General features: G+C 42.5%; 1 long non-coding RNA gene across 1 annotated transcript in view; it reads left to right on the plus strand.

Moving 5' to 3' along the window:
* Positions 1-1,327: 1,327 nt before the first annotated feature.
* The window catches only part of LOC133259046 (uncharacterized), a 62,554-nt gene continuing 40,677 nt past the window's right edge, over positions 1,328-23,204 (plus strand). The window contains exons 1-2 of the long non-coding RNA XR_009740245.1: positions 1,328-1,402; positions 4,598-4,707. This is a non-coding gene — a long non-coding RNA (uncharacterized LOC133259046). The remainder of the gene's footprint in view (positions 1,403-4,597; positions 4,708-23,204) is intronic.

The raw sequence follows: 23,204 nt of genomic DNA on the forward strand, positions 1-23,204 counted from the left end.
CGCGAGGCCGGAGCCATGGAGGGTACTCCATCCTACCGTACCCGGGCCGCCGGCCTCCAGAGCTGCCTGCTCTGGCTACGAGTAGGGGCGGGGCCGCGGTCTGGGGGCGCGCAAGGGCGCGGAGGAGCCGCATTTCCGCGGACGCGTCACGTTGCTGGGCGCTTCACCACGCGCCGTTTCCCTCCGCGCGGACGGCGCTACTTCCCGAGGGGCCCGAGGACCCCAGTCGTCGGTGAGGGGAGCGTGCAATTGGCTGCGGCGGCGTTGTCGCTGCAGAGGAACTAGCGAGAAGAGTGGTGCCAAGTCGCTTTCACCTCCTCCGCGGCCGCCTCTTTACGGTAGTCCGCGGAGGCCTGATTTGACGGACCCGGTGGAAACAAAGATGCCGGTGCTGTGCCCTCCGGCTAGGCGCGGCCTGGTCGCAGTTATTGTCTGGCTGCCTGACGGGAAGCAGCGGCTCTATTTTTCTTCTGCCGAACTTGGTGCTTCGTGGCTGCGGAGGGACTGACGGGGAGCCTTTGTCTGCGGGAGAATAGCTGTGGCGAAGTGGCTCTTCCTGAATGGCCACCGGTCCGCTCTCCGCGGGCTTCGCTGGCGATTTTTTCCGTGTCATTTAAACCCGGGAAAATCTGCTTTTCCTCTTCTGACATTTTCATTCTATTTGGAGTCTTGGCGTCTGAGTCGTAGACGGCTACCCTCTATCTCCTTTAGCGAATCCGAAATTTGAGGGGCCGAGTTCTCTTCGGACCTTAGCACATCTTTTCCTCCCTCAGAAAGTTGAATTGGAAAACCGTGGAGGTGGGCGAGGCTCACACAGACTCAGCCCTGAGATTTGTTTTGCTGAGTCCACGCTGATGCCTCAGACGCAGGCATGAGGAGGGGGTTTAAAGTTATTTGGGGACCCCATTATTCTATGACTTCTTAGTGGATATCCAGAGAAACTGCCCGATCAGAGAAGGTGGAGGCTGTCAAACCTCAGAAAGGGGTTTCCAGTCCGCTGCGAAGGCGTCTGTTGTTTGGTTACACGACCCCCTCGGTGACAAAAGAGGGGAGGAGGGTGTTTTTTGAGAGCACTGCTGATCTCCTGTTCCCTTCGTAGCATTTCTTACTACCTGCTAGATGTTGCATATTTTATATATTTATTGTTTGACTTCTCTTCCCCGACTTGATCTAACCCTGGGTGAGCAGAGGGTTTGTTCACTGTAGTTGCCTGGAGCCTAGCACAGTGCCTGGTGAAGTACTGGGGGCTTCGTAAATATTTACTGACTCTGAAAAACACATGGCAAATTCTTTAAAGGAATCGTGAGAGAAGCACAAAACCGAGAGAAGCACAAAACCGAAAGCCATGTGACACCGGGAAATTGATCTCAAACCCGCTCTTTTGATTTCAGAGCAGTGATTGGTAAGGAATGGCCAAGAGACAGTGTTACTCCACATTTTGTAAAGGAAAATAGTGAAAAGAATGAGCTTTACGTATAGGGTGCTCTCCACTAATCACTAATCACTCTAGGGATTAATTCTCTGAGGTGAACCCACTAAAAATCTTTGAAGAAAATTGAAACCCTTTTTCAATAGTCCTATGTGCCTCTCAGACACGTGCTCAACCCCATCTGAGGATTTAGGCGGCTTGTCTGATGAGCAAGACATGGGTCTTTGGGACATTCAGAACACAAGACGGACACCAATGCGTCACAGAAATACTTTTCTGTGCTGGACCCTTTGTGTCATGTATCATGTTTGAGACACATCTAGGGAGTGTTTCACATGAAAATTAGTTTGCTAAATTCTACCTGAAAGCTCTTTCATAAAGGACCCCAGGGGATGCTGATTCATAAATGATGGATTAATTTTGAAGGAAGTGAAAGTGGGGTGCTTTGAGAGTGAACAGCCAGCTTCTCTAAAGAATTACCCTTGTAACACCTCCATTTCTTTGAAACTTTTGGTTAGGAAACAGCCACACTTTGGCCAGGAAAGTTTATAATACCTGTCAAAGGTTGAAAAGTCTTTCACAAAAAATAAGTTTAAGATTTTATATATTAATTTCTCAACCAATCAGTAATCATCTCATTCTGGTATGCAGAACTGGAGGTATCATGTAAGATCATGCAACAAATATACTGTATTTATTGACATTATTCCTTGTTCTAGGTGTTGCAGATAAAGCAGTGAAAAAAAAATTCCTCTATTTTATATTGTTCTACTTCCAGACCCCTTCCATCTTTTCACTACCTGTTTTTTTCTTATTTTCACCGTTCATCTGCCATCTACTTTACCATATTTCTTTGTTCTGCCCCTCACTTCATCCAAAATATGAACATACAAAAATACATGATGAAATCCATTTAAAAAATCAAGTCCTTTTAAAAACATAGCTTTTTACCAACAAGAATCCATTTCTAAAATGTTCGTTTATGGCTATAATTTTTTCAAGTTTAAAAATGATTTTGCTGTTTCCTTCCTTTCGCTGTTGTATAAGTGAAGATAATTACTGTTCAGTCAGCTTTCACCCTTCCATGAGAATGTTTCCTTCACCCAGACTTTGCCTAACGATACCAATCTTACAAGAAAACACAATGAAATATTTTGTGGAGAATAAGATGCATGTGTGCTCAGTCATGTCTGACTCTTTGGACTGTAGCCCTCCAGGCTCCTCTGTCCATGGGATTCTCCAGGCAAGAATACTTCAGTGAATTGCTGTTCTAGGAGTTGCTGTTCAAACCTGTATCCCTGTATCTCCTGCCTCTTGCACTGGCAATATGCACTGGCAGGCATATTCTTTACCACTATGCCACTGTACCAATATTAAATTTTTTAAAGTAGAGGTGTTCCTTTTCCAGATTTTTAAAAAAGGAATAAACTGAATGTTGGCTTAGAGATTCGGAAGAGAAATGTACAACAAGATTCTAGTGCACAGCACAGTAGCAGAAGGAATTTTCTTAGTTGTACTACCTAGTCTTTCACCATTTTCCTGTAAATTTTTTCCCTTTCATTCAGTCCAAAATTGCTCACTGGCCCAAATGTTCCCTGAAGGTTATGGCTTAACTACAGTACTCCCCTTTCCCCATTTAAATATGTTACATTTCAAACTTGCTTACACATTCTTCTGAACAATCCCTATATTCCTGCTAATTCCCTTCAGCCTGAACTGAGGAAGCAGACAGCCTTTGTCCGCCCTCCCCTCCCCTCCTCCAGCCCTACTCCCAACCCCCAATTGCTCAAACCTAGGGGTTAGAGCTGAATTACCCAACATGCTAGTGATTCTCAACCTTGGTTGGCATATTAGAATCACCCGGGAGACTTTTAAAAAAAAATACTGATTTCATGGGCCTACCCCTGACCAATGAATGACCTTAGAATCTGTGGATTTAGAGTTCCAGCATTGGTATTTTTGTAAAGCTCTCAGGAGATTCTAATGAAAGGTAGTTTGAGAAACAGTGCAGTGGGCAGCTCAAGTATCTGTTTAGGGCAATGATTCTCAAACTTCAGTGCTTCAGAATCACCTGAAAGGGCTTGTTAAAACACAGATTGCTAGGTTCTAGCAATCAGAGGTTCTGATTCAGTAAATTAGGGGTGGGGCCAGAGAATTAGTATTTCTGACAAGTTCTCAGAGGATGGTGCTGCTGCTGGTTTAGGATTACACTTTGGGAACCACTGTCTTAGGACACCTGGATAAATGGACACCTAGAAAAAAAAGAGGGGCGGGGGTGGGCGGGGAACCCAGAAAGATTCATATTTCAAACAAAGCTTATAAGTAACTCTCTGGTGCAAATCAGAAACTTTTTGAGCTTCCTTACCTTTGCCAACAAAGGTCTGTCTAGTCAAGGCTATAGTTTTTCCAGTAGTCATGTATGGATGTGAGAATTGGACTATAAAGGAAGCTGACCACCAAAGAATTGATGCTTTTGAACTGTGGTGTTGGAAAAGACTTGAGAGTCCCTTGGACTACAAGGAGATCCAACCAGTCCATCCTAAAGGAGATTAGTCTTGGGTGTTCATTGGAAGGACTGATGTTGAAGCTGAAACTCCAGTACTTTGGCCACCTCATGTGAAGAGCTGACTCACTTGAAAAGACCCTGATACTGGGAAAGATTGAAGGCAGAAAGAGAAGGGGACAACAGAGGATGAGATGGTTGGATATCATCACCGACTCAATGGACATGAGTTTGGGTAGGCTCCGGGAGTTGGTGATGGACAGGGAGGCCTGGAGTGCTGCAGTCCTTGGGGTCGCAAAGAGTCGGACACGACTGAGCAACTGAACTGAACCTTTATTTTATGGCTAGTTTGATTCTTGATTTAGACTTGTGTTTAGGGAGATGGGACTCCCATAATTCTTTTACTGCTAAAGGTGACTTTTAAAAGTCTTAAGCCCTATGGTTAAGTATCCCACAAGCCAATGCATCTCTTCATGTAAACTGCAGCTTTCACCTTTCTGTGAGAATGTTCCCTTCACTAGATTTTCCCTAACCATAACGGGTCATAGTAGCCCACCATAGAATATTTATGGAGAGTAGCAAAGTAAAATATTAATACACACATATTGCTCACATCTCCCAACAAAAAGCTCTAAGGCAGAAATAGTGTTTATCTTGTCTTCCAGGTGATGGGTGAATGTATCTTGCATGTTGAACCCTGTGACAGAGAACTTGACCCATGGAGGGCATACAAATAAGATTGCAAGAAGACCTGTCAGAGTTATGGAAATGAAAGGTACTTTTGCTCTTGAATAACTTTTCCATATGTTTTTGCAGTTTATCTTTTCCCTAGCAGCACATGAGATTTTCTACTTTATATGTAGAAAATCAGGTGCAGGAAGCTTTCAAACTTGCCCAGAGCCATACAGCTCACTAGGTCTGAAGTGAGAGCTGTTGGCTCCCAAACTCTGCCTCCTTTTCTGTAGAATATGCTATAATTCAAATGCCAGACCACTGGATCTGAAGGGAAAGAGGGAAAGAATTTGAACTTTTTTTTAATCCTGTAGAAGTGAAATCTAAGAAAAACACCCTACATTTTTCAAGTCCATGTAAGTAACAGGGTTAATGTGTGGTTAGATGCAAGTTATGATACCTTAGGGAAGAACAATCTGAAAAGGGAGTAAGCCACAACATGGATAGACCTTGAGGGCAATATATTAAATGAAATAAGTTAGAAAGACAAATACCATATGATTTCACTTATAATTTGGAATTTTTAAAAAACAAAGAAATAAAAACCAAGCTCATGGAGAGAACAAACTGATGGTTGCGATAGGTGAAGGATGGGGCTTGTAAGAAATGGGTTAAGGGGATCAAAGGTACTAACTTCCAGTTATGAAATAATTTGTCAGGGGATGTAATGTACAGCATGGTGACTGTAGTTAATAGTACTATATTATGTATTTATTAGATGCTAAAGAGTAAGTCTTAGAAATTCTCATCAAAAGAAAAAAATTCTGTAACCGTGTGGTGATGGATGTCAACTAGACTTACTGTGGTGATCATTCTACAATATATATAGAATCTACAATATATAGATTCTATACAATATATAGAATCATTCTACAATATATACAAATATAGGATCACTTTAATTAACACTTGAAACTAATGTTGCATGCCAAATATACCACAGTTAAAAAAAAAAAGAAAAGGGAATAAGAGAGTAGAAGAGATTTAAGGTAAAACACTTATATAGTTAGCTAATAGTCTTGACCTGAAGGAAATCCCGTTGGACTTTAAAAGAAAACAAGCAGAAGACTCACCTTTTCAGTTAACTACTGCTGTGTTATAAGCCACCTCCAAATTTTGTACCTTAAACAGACTGTTTTATTATCTCATGATTCTTTGGGTTAGGAATTCAGGCAGGGCTCACTGAGGATGCCTCTTTGTTCCATGTCGTCTTGACGGGGGTGCCTCAGCTGGACGACCCAAAGTGACCTCATCCATTTCCGGGCCTTGGTGCTGTCAGCTGGGTGAGGCACCTTTGTTCCCCTCCAAGTGTTCTCTCTTTCCATGTGGTCACACATCATTCAGTTATCTAGCATTTTTAGATGGTGGCTGTCTTCCAAGGAGTAAAAGGGATTACGTACCATCAGTTTCACTGTATTCTGCTGGTCAAAGCAAGTCCAAGGGCCAGCATGGAGTCAAAGGATTGGAAAATAGATTTCACTCTTTTTGTAAAAATAATTTTATTTATTTTTGGCTGTGCTAGGTGTTCGTCACTGCGCCAGTGTTTCTCTAGTTATGGAAAGCGGAGGTTGCTCTCTAATTGCAGTGCTCGAGCTTCTCATTGTGGTGACTTCTCTTGTTGCAGAGCACAGGCTCTAGGGCATTCAGGCTTCAGTAGTTGCGGCATGTAGGCTCTAGAGCACAGGCTTGGTAGTTGTGACCCTCAGGCTTACTTGCCCTGCGGCATGTGGGATCCTCCCAGACCAAGGATTGAGCTCATGTCTCCTGCATTGGCAGGTGGATTCCTTACCACTGAACCACCAGGTAAGCCCTAGATTTCACTCTTGATGGGAGAATGGTACAAGCACATTGCAAAGGGGATATGGTTCTGCTTTTTTAAAGAAGCCAGATACAAAAGAGTATATTTTGTGTGATTCTATTTATGTGAATTTCTGGAAAAGGTAAACTCATCTAGGGGGTGGAAAAAAGCATATCATTGGCAAAAAGTATGAGCAAACTTTGGGGGATAATAGAAATATTCTGTACCTTGATTGTGGTGGTATATGGGCTTCCCAGGTAGCTCAGGGTTAAAGAATCCGCCTGCCAATGCAGGAGACATGGGTTGGAGCCCTGGGTAAGGAAGATTCCCTGGAAGAGAAAATGGCATCCCACTCCAGTATTCTTGCCTGGAGAATTCCATGGACAGAGGAGCCTGGTGGGCTACAGTCCATGGGGTCCCAAAAGAGTCGGACATGACTTAGTGACTAGAACAACAGTATACACAGGGAACATTTGTCAAAATGTATGCATTTTATTATAACTATGAGGTATATCCAAAAAAAGTAGAATATAGGAGGAACTGTGGAACCATCTTCAGAAATAATCTGCTGTACATAAAGGCTTCGATCTGAACCTTTGAAGATCATCTGGTCCGGTGTCTTTACAGACAAAGAAAGTGAGGCCCAGAAAGAGGAACTTTCTGTATCTTTTCTGCCAAAGGATACTCTGTTAGTGATAAAACCGGGATTGCAATCCAGGCTTCTGACCACAGTCTTCCTCTGAGAAGATTGGGGAAAAGGATGCCCCAAGCCTGGGTTTCACTGACTCACTTAGATGTAAGCATGTCTGGGAGTGAAGGATGGACTATGAGAGCTGTCAGTGTCCCTTTGCATTCTAGAATTTTCCAGGGACCTCCAGTGCTCAGATTTCTGTGCTCTGTTTCTAGTTTTGAGGGACTGTAGACAAGTTCCTGTAACTCCTCTGTTAAGTCAGTGCCTGTAGAAAGGTTAATGGGGCAATATTTATACCTAGATTTGAACACCGTGTGTAAAAAAATAAGAGAAGAGCAGCTATGCCACGTCGCTTTTGTCTACGGTGCTGTCTCTGAGTTTCCTACAAGGGTGCTGGTGGGAAAGAGTAAAGAGGGATGTGGAACTAGAGAAGTAGCATTATTCACTTAGGTTTTACTAAAATTAATAAATCTACCTTTCAGGCTCATAAGAGTTATTGCTAGCTTTCATGAAGTGCTCCATAGAGTAAGATAAGGTTGAAATAGTGAAAAATAGTGTTTCCACTCATAGTAACATGCAAATGTTAGGACATATGTAGGGAATTTGAAAAAATGAGTACAGCTCATTCTCTACCTTTAATATACTATCCTCAGAAAAAAATGATTTCAAACCTCATCCAAAGTGTCTCAGACATTTGTCAGATGTATCCAACTCCTCTGGATGCCAAAGAACCTTTTAAAAATTATCTACAAGAGACGACAGAACACTTTGGGCTGAAATTATTTGTAGCTGATACATCAGAGAGTAACACCATGCTGATCTTGAGCAATTACCTAGAGAATTACAGACTTGAACTGTGGAGGGTATCTGAACTTTTTGCTAACACTAAGTCTCTTTTGAAATCAGTTACCATAGCATTAAACATGAGTAATTCAGCAAGGAAACCTTTTTAAAGAGAGAACATCACTCTGATAGATTCCTGAAGCTTGGAGTTTTCTTCATTTTAGTTTTAGGTTATTGTCATTTCCCCATTTTTCTATTACTGTATAATAAGAATTATTATATAGTAAGCATCTTATTAAGTGAGGGGATGCTAATTTGCATCTTAAACTTGTGGTTTCTGTCTCAAAGCTGCTGTTTGGGAGGAGCCTGTTATTTCACAAACTTGAAGGCCAGTTTCAGTATAACTCCACTGGCCTAACACTAATGCCAGGTGGGAAGTGATGCATTTATGGAAATAATTCAAGCCAAAGAAATCTGCTCTTGTTTGGATTACCCCAGCTGGGCAGTGCTCTGCTCCTGAATGGATTCCTCTTGAATTAATTTGGGTTAAAGAGGGCAGAGCAGTATGGGATATAAGGAAATCAGCCCTGAGCTCTCTTGGAGTCTAACCTTGCAATCTCACAAAACTTAGCTTGGTCTAAGCCAGACAGACATTCCCAGCTAAAGATCTTTTTAAAAGTTATACTTTCACTCCATGGCTGCCATGTTTTGAAATATCTGGATTACCCAACATGTAGTGTTATTCATAAACTTTTACCCTGGTCCACACACATTTTTCCCTAGGTAGTGCTAGTAGTAAAGAACCTGCCTGCCAACGCAGGAGATGTAAGAGACGTGGGTTCAGTCCCTGGGTTGGGAAGATCTCCTGGTGGAGGGCATGGCAACTAACTCCAGTATCCTTGCCTGGAGAATCCCATGGACAGAGGAGCCTGGTGGACTACAGTCCAGGTTGCGAAGAGTTGGACAATTGAGTGACTAACACTACTACTACTACTATGCGCATTTTGGTAAGGACTTTTTCATAGCACTGGGAATGGTGTATAGATCATCAGTACTACCTTAAGAGCTCAGGAACCCAGCATGATAGGAAACTCATGAGGAAGGTGAGCCAAGAGTTCTGGGTTTTCTATATCCCTGCCAACCTGGCTTCTACTTCCCTCCATCACCGCTGTTCCTCTGGAATCAATGGTTGTTTTAATCGCCTCCTATTCAGTGCCATTGGTGAGAGAGATTCTCACCCTAGAGTTACGGGGATGGCCAGACACACAACCCCTGACTCTGGGCAGATGAGATTGACAGCAGTTTATTGGTCGTCTACACTCACAGCCATGGGGAGGAGGACACCACACACAGGGCCTCATAAAGGTTGCACCTGGGGATGGATAAACAACCAGGAGCTGTGCATAGGGTGGGGAGCAGGCTTTTTTGTAGTATCAAGAGGGCAAAGTGCCCTCTGATTTCCCTGAGAGGATGTGACTAGCTTATTTGAATTCTGAGGGCTGGGAGTTAGGGAACTGAAATCCACTGTTTAGGGATTAGCAACTGGTCCAGTTAATGAGGTATGTTGGGCTGGGGGACCTTGTCTTTTGGAGCAGAGTAGGGAAGGGAACTTGTGGTTAGCCATTAGAGGTCTCCCAATTTTTCCCTAGATGTCAAGACATACCTGATACTGGGCCTTAGTTTCAGAGCTCAGTGCCACAATAGCCATATAGGATATTATATCTAGACCACCATCTACAGTGCCCTGTTATAACTGGGCCAGGGGGTGGTGGTGGGTGGGGAGAGGTGGAGTGACACAAAGGATGCAGACCAAGCTTTTCTAATTAATCCTTTCAGGTAGTCACATTGTAAATGCTCACTGAATATCTTTATGTGCCAGCACTCCAGGCCCTAAGGCTTAAAGGTGAATGGAACACAGTCCTATTTTGGAAAAGTCAAATGGAGGAGAAACAGAGGACTTCAACAGATGGTCATAACAGAGTGACAGAAGTAGGAGCCAAGATGTGTACATGTGCTGTGAGAGCACAATGATGAGGGCATGTCATCCAGGGATGAGGGCCAGTGAGCTGGCTTTGAAGGGTGAGTAGGAGTTTGCCAGTTGGAGAAGGGAGAGATGGGAGCATCGTAGCAGAGGGACCAGCATGACCAAAGGAGTAAATGATCATGGCATGTTAAAAATAAGTGATAAATAGTCCAGCAGTCGGGGGTGAAGGGGATGTTGTTAGTGATTAGAGTGGTATTGACACAGTCTCAGAGGGGCAGCCTGGGAGAAACCAGGAGCGTTGTACCTAGAGGGCTGCCCTAGCTTTCTGCTTCTCTCATATTCCTTCCCCCACATTTCCCTCCAGTCCTCTTTCTCCTGCAGGCATCTTCTCATATTGCAGAATCAGATTCTGCCCTTATTGCGAGCCAGGGCAGATAGGAGCAAGATGAGAGGAGATGAGAGGAATGTGCCGAGGGGACCAGAATTAACTGTACTTCCTGACCATTTCACCAAAGGCTGCCTCTGAATACACGTGTAAAATATTGTGCCAGTCTCAGCATGTCAAAGGTCCCAGGCACAGGCCAGGCCAGCTGGGTGCTGCCCAAGCTTTGTCATGAGTGCTCAGATCTCCTGAGCTCTCTCTCCTTCTGCTGCTTTTGGAATCTTTTCCATGTTCTGCTCCTGCTCTCCCTGGCTGCGATGACCAATTCTGTAAAAGACTCCTCTAGAGACTAATTTTCCCAGAGCAGAAATAGGGGAGAGGTAGTTCAAGGTATTTTTATCCAGGTCAGGAGCTCTGCTGTCAGCAGTCCTACCTTAGCAGATAGATCTCTGAGCTGTGTTTATTTCCTTATACAATTTTCTGCTGTCAGATGTGCTGCTATCTTGGATTGGAAATTGCCTTCCCTTCATTTCTCTCTATGTTCTCATCTGGAAAACTCCTACTCATCTTTCAAAACCTAGTTCAAAAGTCACCACCTTAAGCCTCTCTTGGGCAAGCCAGTTGCTTCCTTCTGACATTGCCTTAGCAGCTCTTTTATATTTTTTTTAAACACTGAACACATTGATTATAATTCTGTTTGCATACATTTTCTTCACTCATCTAAATTCCTGAGGCATCTTTGTTTCCATAGCAACCATCAGTAACAGACACATAGTAGGTATTCAGAAAAACTTAATAAAAGAGCAGGAAAGCCAAAGAAAACTTTTTAAAAATCACACATGTGGCTCAAGCTTCCAACTACTAATTTACAGAAAATAGAGAAGAAATTTTCTTTTCCTGCCATCCCAGGAAATATCAGCAAAATCCTGAGAGAGGAAACCCATTAGGACAAACATCCTAGTTTCTTGGAAAATAAATTGCAAGGGGGAAAAAAAGAGTTGGAGGAGGACTGGTAATTTAAGAGAGACTTAGAAGACCCATCAAACAATTGCAAAGCATGGACTTGACTTGGATCTTGATTTTTTAAAAAATTTAGATTATGACATGTATGAGACCTTGGAAATTTGAACATAGGACATTTGATGACTTTAAGGCCTTATTGTTAATCATTTTAGACGTGGTAATTGTGTTATGTTTACTTTGAAAAGAAAGTAATCATTATTTTTAAGAGATGAGTCCTGAAATGTTTATAAGTGAAAGTATATATCTGGAATTCGCTTCAAAATAATATGGGAGGGAGGAAGTGGATGACAGTGTAAATGAGGTAGGTTTGGCCATGGGGTTGACGGTTGTTGGGGCTGAGTGATAAGTGGGCACAGAAAGAATCATCCTCTAGATATTTTTATGTATATCTGAAATTGCTACTGCAGTGTTTAAAAGCAACAAAAAGTCTTTTAAAAGCTTGAATGTTTTGCATTTACACTTTGCAGTACAATAATTATTTTAAAAAATATATTTGTTTGGCTGCAAACAGGTCATAGTTGCAGCATGCAGGATCCTCAATCTTTGTTGTGGCATGCAGGTTCTTTTAGTTGCAGCATATGGAATCTAGTTCCCTGAGTAGAGATTGAACGTGGGCCCCCTGCATTGGGAGTGTGGAGTCTTAGCCATGGGACCACCAGGGAAGTCCGTACAATAGCTATTCTAAACAACAGAATTGAAATGATTACTCCTCACCTCAATGTGAAAAAAATTTTCTTTAATGATGCATGTATGTTTTGTTACGTGTTTATGCTAGAATATTTTCCAAAGGAACATCTTTATTAAAAAAAAATAAGTAAAGGCAATTAGAAAATAGGGGGCTTATATTTGGAAATTCACTTTCTTTTTTCTAAAATTTATTTTATTCAAGTATAGTTGATTTACAATCTTATGTTAATTTCTGCTGTACACCAAAGTGATTTACATACATACATATATGTGTATTTACATATGTATATACTTAATGTACATACACATATACATTCTTTTTCATATTCTTTTTCATTATGGTTTATCACAGAATAATGAATATAGTTCCCTGTGTTATACACAAGACCTTGTTTATCCATTCTGTATATAATGGTTTGCATCTACTAATCCCCAAACTCCCAGTCTATCACTCTTCCACATGCCCTTGTCCTTAGCAACCACAAGTCTCGATGTCTGTGAGTCTGTTTTGTAGATAAGTTCATTTGTGTGGTATATTAGATTCCACATATAAGTGATATTGTATGGTGCTTGTCTCTTTCTTTCTGAATTTCTTCACTTAGATAATCTCTAGGTGATACTGCAAATGGCATTATTCCATTCTTTTTTATGACTGAGTAATATTCCATCATATATGTACCACATCTTCTTTATCCATGCACCTGCTGATGGATGTTTAGGTTGTTTCCTTGTCTTGGCTATTATGAATAGTGCTGCTATGAACAGAGTGCTATATGTATCTTTTTGGATTATAGTTTTGTCTGAACATATGCCCAGGAGTAGGATTGCCGGATCATCTGGTAATTCTATTTTTAGTTTTCTGAGGAACCTCCATACTGTTTTCCATAGTGGCTGTACCAATTTACATTCCCACCAACTGTGTAGGAGGATTCCCTTTAAAAATTCACTTTCTTAGTCAATTTTTAGGAACACATCTGTTTTTTCCATATGTATAGTTGAATCTTTTTGCCTTTTCATACTGTTCATGGGGTTCTCAAGGCAAGAATACTGAAATGATTTGCATTCCCTTCTCCAGTGGACCATGTTTTGTCAGAACTCTCCAGCATGACCATCTATCTTGGGTGGTGCTACATGTCATGGCTCATAGTTTCATTGAGTTAGATAAGGCTGTGATCCATGTGATCAGTTTGTTTAGCTTTCTGTGCTGTGGTTTTCATTCTGTCCTCCCTCTGATGGATAAGGATAAGAGGCTTGTGGAAGCTTCCTGATGGGAGGGACTGGCTGTGGGGGAATCTGGGTCTTGCTCTGTTGGGTGGGACCATGCTCAGTAATCTTTAATCCAATTTGCTGTTGATGGGAGGGGCAGTGTTTCCTCCCTGTAGTTTGGCCTAAGGCCAAAAGGATTTATGCCAGCATGCTGTAGCTCCCAGGACTGTTGTATTCAGTGCCCTTGACTGTTGTATTCAGTGCCCTTGACTGCGCAGCAGGCCACTGTTGACCCACGCCTCCGCTGGAGACTCCTGGACACTCACAGTCAACTCTGGCTCAGTTGCTTATGGGGTCATTGTTCCTTTCTCCTGGGTCCTGGTGGACACAAGGTTTTGTTTGTTCCCTCCAAGAGTCTATTTCCCCAGTCCTGTGGAAGTTCTGTAATCAAATCCCACTGGTCTTCAAAGTCAAATTCCCTGGGGGTTCTCAGTCCCTCTGCCAGATCCCCAGGTTGGGGAATCTGTGGTGGGCCCTAGAACTTTTGCAACAGTGCGAGAATTTCTTTGGTATAATTGTTTTCCAGTTTGTGGGTCGTCTGCTTGGTGACTCTGTGGTGGGGCTTCTCCAAGAGGTGACCTTCTCCAAGAGGACTTGTGCCACACACTGAGCCTCCCAAGTCTGCTTCATTGACTACACTAAAGCCTTTGACTGTGTGGATCACAACAAACTGTGGAAAATTCTGAAAGAGATGGGAATACCAGACCACCTTACCTGCTCCTTGAGAAATTTGTATGCAGGTCAAGAAGCAACAGTTAGAACTGGACATGGAACCACAGACTGGTTCCAAATTGGGAAAGGAGTACATCAAGGCTGTATATTGTCACCTTGCTTATTTAACTTATATGCAGAGTACATCATGCAAAATGCCAGACTGGATGATGCACAAGCTGGAATCAAGATTGCAGGGAGAAATATCAATAACCTCAGATATGCAGATGATACCACCCTTATAGCAGAAAGCAAAGAGGAACTAAAGAGCCTCTTGATGAAGGTAAAAGAGGAGAGTGAAAAAGCTGGCTTAAAACTCAGTATTCCAAAAATGAAGATCATGGCATCTGGTTCCATTACTTCATGGCAAATAGATGGGGAAACAATGGAAACAGTGACAGATTTTATTTTGGGGGGCTCCAAAATCACTGCAGATGGTGACTGCAGCCATGAAATTAAAAGGCGCTTGCTCCTTGGAAGAAAAGCTATGACCAACCTAGACAGCATATTAAAAAGCAAAGGTACCATTTTGCTGACAAAGGTCTGTCTAGTCAAAGCTATGGTTTTTCCAGCAGTCACGTATGGATGTGAGAGTTGGAGTATAAGGAAAGCTGAGTGCCAAAGAATTGATGCTTTTGAACTGTGGTGTTGGAGAAGACTCTTGAGAGTCCCTTGGATAGGGAGGAGATCAAACCAGTCCATCCTAAAGGAAATCAGTCCTGAATATTCATTGGAAGGACTGGTAGTGAAGCTGAAACTTCACTACTTTGGCCACCTGATGCAAAGAACTGAGTCATTGGAAAAGACCCTGATGCTGGGAAAGATTGAAGGCAGGAGGAGAAGGGAATGGCAGAGGATTAGAAGGTTGGATGGCATCACCGACTTGATGAACATGAGTATGAGCAAGCTCCAGGAGTTGGTGATGGACAGGGAGGCCTGGCGTGCTGCAGTCCATGGGGTTGCAAAGAGTCAGACATGACTGAGCAATTGAACTGATAGTTGAATCTACAACTACTAAACTTTAGTATTTTATTGATAGTATTTATTGCCAGTTGCAGACAGTTCTCAGGTGCAAAGCAAATTTAGAAAAACAGTTTCTAAGCATAATTACCAACAGCATTAGCAATAAGTAGATTTTAAAGTTTGTTCACTTCCACAAAGTCCAAAGTTCTATGAGTTTCCAAGAGTGCTTATCGGTGTGAATAAACAAGGTGTGGTAATACTCACATGGGCAGTTTTTGAAAGAAAGAAAGAAAACTTCATTGAATTAGTTTACACAATATTGGTTACTTAGAACATTCTATTACCTGTATCTTCAACATAATATTATTGTCTTCAATGTTTTTATATGATAAATATCTTATGAAACTTAAATATTACATATCAAAACTTGGACTTTTGGGGTCAGATTTGCTCAAAGTAATCTGTGAATATAGGCTATTTTCCTGCCTGGTCTATAACTCTCACCCTGCAAATTACCAACACTTAGTCAGTTGGTCCTTGGAACTAATGATTGCCATTAAGTGTGTGTTTAGTTAACATGGCAATGATACATGTGAAAGTTCAATTTTTAAATTAATTGAAAAATATTCTGCAGTTTTAAACATATCTTGAGATTTTTAAGGTGTGTGCAAGTATTGCTCTATGATTGGGAAGTTTATTGAGTGTCTGCTATGCCATCTAACATGCTTGGTTGCTTTTCCAATGTTGTTTCATTTAATCCTCCCAGTGTGCAATAAAGAAGGGTTTTACTGTTTCCACCTTGCTCATTGGGAAAGTAAGGCTCAGAGAAGATAAAAGGCTTGTCCAAGGTCACACAGCCTGTAAGCAGTAGGGGAAGACAAGTGTTGGTTACCCTGGTTTCACTCTTCTGCCCTTGTATCCTGTTTAATTATTTTCTCCTCATGGTTGTGAGCCCCTCAAGAGCAGTCTTTCAGGTCTTTGGGGCCTTCATGGTTCCTTAATCCAAGTGAATATTAATAAACAAAAGTGAAATTTGCTCAGTCGTGTTCAACTCTTTGCGACCCCACGGACTACAGTCCACCAGGCTCCTCTATCCAAGGGATTCTCCAAGCAAGAATACTGGAGTGGGTAGCCATACCCTTCTCCAGGGGATCTTCCTAACCCAGGAATGGAACCCAGGACTCCTGCATTGCAGGTAGATTCTTTACTGACTCAGCCACCAGGGAATCCCCATATTAATAAATATTTGTTAGATAATTTCAGCAGGTCATCCAAGTGTCAACATCCAGCTGTAACCACCTTAGGCCAGGAGCTGGGCTTCTTGGCCAGTATTTTCCAAGCTTACCTTTGGGACTATGTAGAATTATACAGTAGGGCTTCCCTGTGGCTTAAATGGTAAAGAATCTGCCTGCAGTGCAGGAGACCTGGGTTCGATTCCTGGGTTGAGAAGATCCCCTGGAGAAGGGCATGGCTACCCACTCCAGTAATCTTGCCCAGCGAATCCCTTGGATAGAGGAGCCTGATGGGCTGCAGTCCATGGGGTCACAAAGAGTTGAACATGACTGAGCAACTAACATTTCACTTCATGATTATACAATAACCACTTAAGAAAAGTATTTGAGAATACATCTGGAAACTTAAACTATATAGAGAAGAAGTGGGAAAAATAATGATGTCGAAGAATAGGATCAAGGTTGAGAAAAATTGAGGTTCAAATTTGGAAAATGACAAATCAACCAGAAAGGTTGATGCTGTTTGGTCTTTACTCTATAGTCTTACTTTAGAAGAAGAAGAGAAATTAACAAACTATGGAAGAAAATTCCTAGAACACTGGGATCCAGTCAATACACCTGATGGTTCTGGAAGACAGAATTTTCAGAGATAAAAATACAATAGGTCACTCCTTGAACTCCCTTCCTCAGCCCATAGGTCTATCTGCCTGACTTGCCTTGGCCAAGGAGGAGTATTTCCCTGATGTGGCTTTATCTGTGGTACCAGTGCAGCCTCATCAGAGTTGAGACACTTGACTCAAACTGATGAGTGCTTTGACAAGTGTGATGATTAATTTTATGTGTCAACTTTACTTGCCATGGGGTGCCCAGATATTTGGTTAAAGATTATTCTGGGTATGTCTGTGAAGGTGTTTCTGGATGGGATTGGCATTTGAATTAGTAGACTGAGTAAACAGATGGCCCTTCCAGTGTGAGGGGGCTTCATCCTCCATTGAAGGCTGACTAGAACACAAAGGTGGAGGGAATGGAGAGAACTTTCTCTCTATTTGCTTGTCTTTGAGCTGGGACATTGGTCTTCTGATTTGGACTTGGACTCAGTCTGAAACTATACCATGGTCTCTCCTGGTTGTCCAGCTTGCAGACTGCACACCTTCAGACATTTTAACCTCTATAATTGCATGAGCCAGTTAGTTACAATAAATCTGTCTCTTTTTCTCTATCTCTCTTTGGATAAATACAGCAAGTGAGATGTTAAATAATAACATCTCACTAATAGCTAATAATAGCTAATAATATTATCTACCATTTGTTCTTGCCATTATCTAGTGGGGGCCATATAAACATTTTACACAAGTTATCTCATGTAATCCTTACAGAACCAAATGAAGGAACTAAGGTTCAGGGAGTTGTGATTTTGTAGCTAGAAGTTTTGAACTCCAGAGCCAAGCATTGTTCTCAGAGGTGTGATGCAGGATGATCAGCAGTGTCATGAAATCTGTGTTTAACGAGCTCTTGTGGCAAAAGTCTGTAAACATTTAGAGTTCCTGGAGACCTGGGTTCAATCCCTGGGTTGAGAAGATCCCCTGGAGCTACCCACTCCAGTATTCTGGCCTGGAGAATTCCATGGACTGTATAGTCCATGGGGTCGCAAAGAGTCGGACACGACTGAATGACTTTCACTTTCAAAGTTCCTGGGAAGCTGTGCCCTAGAAAGATGTAAAGAAAACTGTGAAGGTGACTGACAGACCCAGAAATGGGGGCCTGGTCCAAGACCCCCTAGGAGCCCTTAAGCTGAAACTCAGTATTTAACGTTCAGAGTACAAAGCTCAAAAGTAAACTAAGGTGGAGTCTTCATTTTCAAGAAAGGAGCAAACTGAGTAGATGAAGCTATTAGAAAATTTGCCTCATTGTTTCTAGCACCTGCTCCTCTGTATCTGGACTTCTTGCCTCAGTTCCTCCCTGACCTGTTTGCTGTGCCCAGAGTCATGCTTCCAAAGCATCAAGGTTACCATGGGCTCTTTGAGGGCCAGTTCTGAGGTTTTAATGAGACTGCAATCTGGGAGGTGCTCAGCAAATATCTGTGGATTGTTCCAGGAATCAGAGCATGCTAAGTGAGAATTAAGGCCACCTTCTTCTCTTTTTCCCTTCACCATGGAATGTGTGGGGACAGGGTCTGCTGTCATGCTCTGCGGCCCCTTTCTCACCCCTGCTGCAGATGGACAGACCCGGCCTGGTATGAAGGCACACTTAGCTTTCCTCAATATCATATTTCATAAGGTTCTTTATTTTTTTCAAAAAACGTCCAATGGGAGAATGGCTAAAATGAAAAAGGTATATGGGCTTCCCCAATGGCTCAGAGAGTAAAGAAACTGCCTGCAGTGCAGGAGACACAGGAGATGTGGGTTCGATCTCTGGGTTGGGAAGATTCCCTGGAGGAGGAAATGGCCACCCACTACAGTGTTCTTGCCTGAAGAATCCCATGGACAAAGGAGCCTGGCAGACTACAGTCCAAAGAGTTGCAAAGAGTTGGACATGACTGAATGACTGAGCATGTGCACACACACACACACACACACACACACATATATAATATCAAGGATTGGTGAGGATGTGGGACAACTGGAATGATCATACTCTGCTGGTGAGAGTGTAAACTAGTACAACCGCTTTGGAAAACAGAAAGTATCTAGTAAAGCTAAACACACATATACTCTCTACTCTGCTGCTGCTGCTAAGTCGCTTCAGTCGTGTCCGACTCTGTGCGACCCCATAGACGGCAGGCCACCAGGCTCCCCCGTCCCTGGGATTCTCCAGGCAAGAACATTGGAGTGGGTTGCCATTTCCTTCTCCAATGCAGGAAAGTGAAAAGTGAAAGTGAAGTTACTCAGTCATGTCCGACTCCCAGAGACCCCACGGACTGCAGCCTACCAGGCTCCTCCATCCATGGGATTTTCCAGGCAAGAGTACTGGAGTGGGGTGCCATTGCCTTCTCCACTCTCTACTCTAAGGCCTGACAATTCAATTCCTAGATGTGTAGCCCAATAGAAGGCTGTATACAAGTACTAGAATCCTCATGGCAGCACTACTCACAGTAGCCTCAAACTGGAAACAAAGTGTCAATCTCTAGTAGAATGGCTGAGTAAATCATGGTGTATTTATAAAAGGGGATACTACACAGCCATGATAGGAACAAACTACAGTTACGTGCGACTGTATGTGTGAATCTCTCATGTTAGATAAAAGCCAGGTGCAAGAGAATCCACACTCTATGATCCCATTTCTAAAACAGTAAGGTGTTTATATTAAAATACGAAAACACTTTCTAAAGATAAACTAGTCTGTGGCTTTATAAATCAGGATCATAGTTATGTGGTGTGTGGGGGAGGGTACTGGGCGTGGGGGGCAGGGTTCTTGGGTGCTGGTCACATTCTGCTTCTTGATAAAGTTACTCATTACACAGGTTTATACACTTGGTGAAAATTCATCAGGCTGTGCACTTATGATTGGTCCACTTTTCTGTATGTAGGTAATATATCAGTTCAGTTCAGTCGCTCAGTCCGATTTACCAAAAAAAAAAAAAAAATGTATAGTGAATTCTTTGAAACTTCTCTACTAAAAGAAGTCTTTTAAATCATGGGTTTACTCTGACATTGTTTCTTCACAAGAAGTGAACTAAATTCTGAACTCTTGTAGCATTTATCATGTACAAATATCATCATGGTTTACGTGTTACTAGAAAAATGTTCTGTAAAATAATAGTTTTCTATTTAGGAAGAAGCACATTTGCTAGTACTTTTATAGGAATCATTTAATGAGAAGCACATGAGTTTCATCTAGCTTGAAACTGCTTTTACATCATCTGCTTCCATAGAATAAAACTGCTGCTGCTCAGTCACTTCAGTTGTGTCCGACTCTGTGCGACCCCATAGACGGCAGCCCGCCAGGCTCCGCCATCCCTGGGATTCTCCAGGCAAGAACACTGGAGTGGGTTGCCATTTCCTTCTCCAATGCAGGAAAGTGAAAAGTGAAAGTGAAGTCGCTCAGTCATGTCTGACTCTTAGTGACCCCATGGACTGCAGCCTACCAGGCTCCTCCATCCATGGGATTTTCCAGGCAAGAGTACTGGAGTGGGGTGCCATTGCCTTCTCCTGAATAAAACTGACTGCCACTTTATTATGGAGCAGTAAATAAGCCAATTTCCGAGGGTCAATAGCTGATAATTCCTAACTCATCACCTTGCTAACAAAATAAAACACAGGAAATCAAAAAACTCCTTGCATAGAGTGAAATTATAATATAAAACTTCTGAAAATCCCCAGTACACTGATATCAAAAGTGCTCCCTGACACTATGGGCCTAGGGAAGCAAATACATATTTTGACATTCATTTCAGTGTAAGATACCTCACAGGGACTCAAAGAAAGCTGTGACTACAATGTGGTATAGATTCAGTAATGCTTTATTTATTTATTATTATTTTTTAACATATGCCTGTATTTACTTATTTGGCTGCACTGAGTCTTAATTGTGGCATCTGAGATCTTTAGTTGCAGCATGGGAACTCTTACTTGCAGCACGTGTGATTTAGTTACCTGACCAGGGATCGAACCTGGGCCTTCTACACTAGGCGTTCAGAGTCTTAGCCACTGGACCACCAGGGAACTCCCTCAGTAATGCTTTCAATTTGTACTCTGACAATATTCTGTTGCATGTGATTAAAATCGACACAATAAGTGTTAAGTGAAAAACAACCAAATGCTGCAGTAATTTAAAACAAAACAAAAACAGAGATAGCTCTCAAATCCAGCTCATCAAAATGCTCTTCCTTTCCTGAAATTTGAAGCCAAATGTGTTTTCAGAAGCTAGTTTATTTTTCCCAGATCTTGCACTCACATGCCTCTCCTTGGGTACTTTTTTGAGTAAAGAAGTCCCCCTTAATCTCAAGATCCCAAACCAATATTTCAGGAGTATCTTTTAAAGCCCCGTGTTTTCAGAAGTACCCTAGCATGTTCCTTCTTGTTCAGGGCCTCATATAATAGTAACAGTAGTAGTGGTGGCAGTAATGACAACAACAACAACAGTAACAGCTAACATTTATATAGTGATTTGTGTGTACTGTGAACATGTTTTAGTCAGTTAGGGCTGCTGTAACAGAAGACCATAGTGTGGGTGGCTTAAGCCAGAAGCATTTATTTCTCGCAGTTCTGGAGTCTTGGAAGTCCAATATCAAGGTCTAGGGAGATGCCATTTCCTAGTGTGCAGATGGCTGGCTTCTTGTATCCTCATACGTAGGGGAGCAGAGAGAGAGAAAGAAAACTCTCTTATAATACCCCCTTCTAATATCATCACATTAGAGGTTAGAACCCCAGCATATGAATTCTAGGGGAGCTGCAAATGTTTAGTCCATAACAGAAACTGTTATAGGTGTTTTCTATATATTAAACCATTTAATCCTGCCAACAACTCAGTAAGGCAACTATTAAACTATCATCCTTGTCACTCCACTTTGGAGGGGAAAAAATGAGGCACAGAAAGGGGAAGGGTTTTTTTTTTTTTTTTAATATTTATTTATTTTGCTGCGCCATGTCTTAGTTGCAGCACATAGAATCGTCAGTTTTCATTGTGGTGTGTGGGTTCTATAGTTGCCGCATGTGGGATCTAGTTCCCTGACCAAGGATCAAATCCAGGCCCCCTGCATTGGGAACGTGAAGTCTTAGCTGCTGGACCATCAGGGAAATCCCACTGGAGAGGATTTGCAGGAGAAGGCAACGGCACCCCACTCCAGTACTCTTGCCTGGAAAATCCCATGGATAGAGGAGCCTGGTGGGCTGCAGTCCATGGGGTCACTAAGAGTCGGACGCGACTGAGCGACTTCACTTTCACTTTTCACTTTCATGCATTGGAGAAGGAAATGGCAACCCACTCCAGTGTTCTTGCCTGGAGAATCCCAGGGACGGGGGAGCCTGGTGGGCTGCCGTCTATGGGGTCACACAGAGTCAGACGCAACTGAAGTGACTTAGCAGCAGCAGCAGCAGCATGTAGCTAGTAGGGAAAGGGGTCAGGATTCTGGCTCTGGGCAGTGATTCTCAATCTTGACTGCACAGTGGATTTGCCTAGAGACCTTTTTAAACTCTCACGCCTGGGTCTCAGCTGCAATGCCCACGTGCCATGTCCAGCCCCAATTCCAGATTCTAATTTAATTGGTCAGGGAATTAAATATATGTATATTCTTTGGGCAGTTCTAGTGAGTGGCCATGGTTGGGCCTCCAGTCCCTTAGCATCCTTCTATGTAGCCCACAAGAAGCTCTTGAATAGTGTATCTCAGTTCCTGTGGTTTTCCCCACTGGGCACCAACTGGTTAAAGTCAGTGGAAGAACAAGTCTTGTGAATGAAATGATGACAGCACATGGGCATCAGCCAGCCAAAGGTTTTAGGAAAGTGCCTTAGGACTTAGTTTATTCATCTGCAAAGCAAAGGGTTTGACTTGAATAATTTCCTGCTTCCTTCCAGTCCTATGAGTCTATGAATGAAATCAATATATTAAACACTTGATTATCCATGAGTGAATGATCCACAGAAAGTGTTTAATCTGAGGACTAGCTTCCTTCAGTCAGCCTCCTTATCAATTGGTGTACGCCCAGGAATGCACATCAATTTGATTTTTGGCCTAAGCAGAACATAATGAGGAAGGAAAGAATCATGTGTGTTTGCATGTGTGTACATGTGAAAATCATTCAAAAGATAAATTAAATGATTTGGAGGGATTATCTGCTGTTTTGGATTATCCACATCACTGCCCCCTCCAAGAGCGTTGATAATTGAAAGTTGCCTGTAGACTGATTGCTGACAGCTGAAGGATCCATATTGCCAAGGAAGCTATGGCGGGAAGCCAAGTAGCAACCTGATTAATTATCCTTTTATTTGTGATGTCCCAGTTCTCCGTCCTCTTCCCTCACCAGGGTGGTATCTAGTTTCAGGAGCTTGTAAGAGAACAGTAACCCCCTCCAAATGAAAAGCCCG

The sequence above is a fragment of the Bos javanicus genome, chromosome 13 (genome assembly GCF_032452875.1).
Source record: "Bos javanicus breed banteng chromosome 13, ARS-OSU_banteng_1.0, whole genome shotgun sequence".
Lineage (NCBI taxonomy): Eukaryota > Metazoa > Chordata > Mammalia > Artiodactyla > Bovidae > Bos > Bos javanicus.